This window comes from Gadus morhua, chromosome 23 (genome assembly GCF_902167405.1).
Source record: "Gadus morhua chromosome 23, gadMor3.0, whole genome shotgun sequence".
Lineage (NCBI taxonomy): Eukaryota > Metazoa > Chordata > Actinopteri > Gadiformes > Gadidae > Gadus > Gadus morhua.
Genome location: NC_044070.1, coordinates 12,073,775 through 12,077,477, shown reverse-complemented (window position 1 = coordinate 12,077,477; position 3,703 = coordinate 12,073,775).

Below are 3,703 nucleotides of genomic sequence, written 5' to 3'. Positions count from 1 at the left end.
CGGGGTATGTTGAGAATAGGACAACATGGCTCATTATAAAAGAACAAATAGCTGCCCCCTCTCCCTTTATATATATATATATATATATATATATATATATATATATATATATATATATATATATATATATATATTCCACTCTCATATATGTATACTATCTATAGGCTCTATAATGTATATTTATAGTTTAATATATACTGTACAATGTATGTACATGTATAAACACTGCTCACACATACCAGTCTGAGTCTAGGGAATACGCATCAGATATATAAACCGTATACAGGCTGTTAAAATAAATACCTACCGTACACTGTATATACACACTGCTCACACACGCACCAGAATATTCATACTGTATACATATACTGGCTCTATAATAAATAACTACCCTACACTGTATATACACACTGCTCACACACGCACCAGAGTGTGAGAGTCCATCTCCTCGGATGAGTCAAGGCGTTGGAAGGCTCGGTGGGGGGGGGGGGGGCAGTTCTGTCAGGGCTTATTGGGCCTGCTGTTGCCATGGTTGTTGTTTAGTGAACCTCAGCCATTAGGGTCTGCTGGCTAAGAGGTGCCGCTGTGCTCCTCTGGTGTGTGCTTTCTCCCCCCCCGACCCACCGGCAGCCCCCCGTGTTTCCCCCCTGGGGACGGCAGCCATGTCTCAAGTCATTACGGCCTCCTTGTTTGAGCTCAACGTGCTTGTGGGTTCCTCTACGCATGTGTGTGCGCTTTCATGCGTGTGTGTGTGTGTGTCTGTAAGTGTGTGTGTGCGTAGACATGTGTGTGCATTTATGCATGTGTGGTCCCAGTGTGTGTGTGTGTGTGTGTGTGTGTGTGTGTGTGTGTGTGTGTGTGTGTACGTGCATGCGTATAAGTGTGTGCGGCTTAATATGTGTGTATGTGTTTCTTCATTTGTGTGTGTGTCAGAGGGGAAAGGCACTGGCTTGTGTCATAGCTCTCTGGAGTGTTGCCCCTGCTCTTGTTTTTCTGTCTGTTTACCTGTCTGCCTCGGTGTGCCAGCCTGTCTGTCTCTGTGTGTCACCTTGGTAGCCGCTCCCTCTCTCTCTCTCTCTGTCTCCCCCTCTCTCTCTGTCTAGCTCTACCCCTCTCCCCCTCCCTTTATCTCTCTCTCTCTCTCTCTGTCTCCCCCTCGCTCTCTTTGTCTGTATACCTCTCTCTCCCCCTTCCTCTATCTCTCTCTGTCTCTCTCTCTGTCTCTCCCTCTCTCTCTCTCTCTCTCTGTGTCTATCTGTCTACCTCTCTCTCCCCCTCTCTCTCTCTCACCCCCCCTCCCTCTCTCTCTCTCTCTCTCGGCGACCGCCGCTGAGAGAACGGGAATCCACGCCGCTGCATGACAATAGACGGTGGCTCTGGTTCACTTTGACAGCGGACCTGTTTGGACAGCGGCCGACGCTCTCTGCATATGTAACCGCTGGCTCTAATCAGCCCAGAGTCCCCAGCTAAGTGCCGCTGTTTAGCCGGTGTATTAAACGCCTCCAATCCGCTGGCCGTCCTGAACGTTGTACGCACCTGCGGTACGTAAAGCCCATGTGGGCCGCAAGACAAGTTTAAAACTCAAACATATGGGAAGAGACTAAATTTTTGATTTTATTATTTGTATTTATCATGTATTAGTCTAGTGTAAATGAAATGACTTGCACGTACGTTTGCGAGGTGTCAACCGGTACAGAGTACATGTACATATATATTATACGCAAACATAAAGTCTATTTTCGTAATGGCGGCGTAAGTCACCATGACAACAAGACTTGTTGTCAGGGCCGGCGTTTAAAGCTGTTTATTGCCAGAGAAGGCCGGTGTCATTTATAGCCTCAAAGAATATCCCGGCAAGCGATTAAAGCCATTAGCCTGACCGCCCCTTCACCTCATATTAGCGTTTCTTCGGGGGTTAACTCTATTTGTTTTGATTTCATTTGTTTATGTCGTAGCCCCTGGTCTCCCTGAAGACGATGTCTGTGTGTGTGTGTGTGTGTGTGTGTGTGTGTGTGTGTGTGTGTGTGTGTGTGTGTGTGTGTGTGTGTGTGTGTGTGTGTGTGTGTGTGTGTGTGTGTGTGTGTGTGCGTTTGCACACGTGTACATACGTGTTTGTGTGTGTGTGTGCGCATGTGTCGGTCTGAGTTAGTGTGTGATGGCACACTTCACGGCAGGGGCTTACTTTTCCTGGAGATGACCGTTGAGTCTGACGTGTTTAATTGGAAGGCAGTCATGAGATATGAGTGAGTCACTCTGTGCCCGGCAAAGGTATCTGCTGAGAGTGATACGTGAGCGAGCGAAAGACACACACACCGCCTCCTTGAAAGAGAGAGAAGGAGAGAGAAGAAGAGAGAGAGAAGGAGCAATAGAGTAGGAGAGAGAGAGAGCAAGTGAGAGAGAGCAAGTGAGAGAGCCATTGAGAGAGACAGTGAAAGAGAGAGAGAGAGAGAGATAGAGAGAGAGAGAGAGAGAGAGAGAGAGAGAGAGAGAGAGAGAGAGAGAGAGAGAGAGAGAGAGAGAGAGAGAGAGAGAGAGAGAGGGAGAGAAACAGAAAGGGAAAGAAAAATAATGAGAGGATAGCAAGAGAAGGAGCGCGAGAGAGAGCGAGACATTGAGAGAAGGAGCGCGAGAGAGAGAGAGGGAGGGAGAGAGAGAGAGAGAGAGAGAGAGAGAGAGAGAGAGAGAGAGAGAGAGAGAGAGAGAGAGAGAGAGAGAGAGAGAGAGAGAGAGAGAGAGGGAGAGAAACAGAAAGGGAAAGAAAAATAATGAGAGAAGGATAGCAAGAGAAGGAGCGCGAGAGAGAGCGAGACATTGAGAGAAGGAGCGCGAGAGAGAGAGAGAGAGAGAGAGAGAGAGAGAGAGAGAGAGAGAGACAGAGAGAGAGAGAGAGATGGAGAAAGGGAAGGAGAGAAAAGGAGGGAGGGTCAGTGCCCTGAGGGGCTCAGCGTTTCCAGCGTTTAGGGTTTATCATGTGATTGAGGCAGTGAACCGTGAAAAACAAAACCAACATGTTTTATGGCAAAGAGAATTGCCATTCACATCGACCTACACCATGCCTCTGCTTTTTTCTTGTCTTTTTTTTTGCATTATGGGTGAAAACGATGGGAGGCTGAAAAGTACACTTGCACGGGTCACCTCAGATCAAAGGGTGCAGTGGAGTGTGCAATCCCCGGTCCATTATGTGGGCTTGGGTAAATAGACTCGTATGGTATAAATGAGTGGAAAACGCAAACTGTCTTATTCGGCCGGACAATGGAGCAAAACAAAGGGCGACGGCACAATAGGTTATAAAGAGTGAGGCGGGGGGGGGAGGTGGGGAGGCAGTTTCAGGATAGGATTTCCTCTCGATAGAAAGAGAGAGCACACACGCACATAAAGTCGTGGAGGTGGCCAGTGTGAGAGAGAGAGAGAGGGAGGGAGGGAGGGAGGGAGGGAGGGAGGGAGGGAGGGAGGGAGGGAGGGAGGGAGGGAGGGGGGGTGAAATGCCTATGACACACGCAGAGCAAATAAATGACATAAGCGCTTAAAGTCCGAGGGGGTGTTCACCAGCCAGTGAGATCATAGCAGCGGCAAGCTGTTAAGCGGCCGCTGGTATCTGTGTACTGGACTACAGACGGGGCCGCTGAGTCAACAGAAGCCGCCGTGTTTGGAGTCAACCTTTAAAAGTCGCGACCTCGGAGCAAGGTGAAGTGCGGTGGCATAC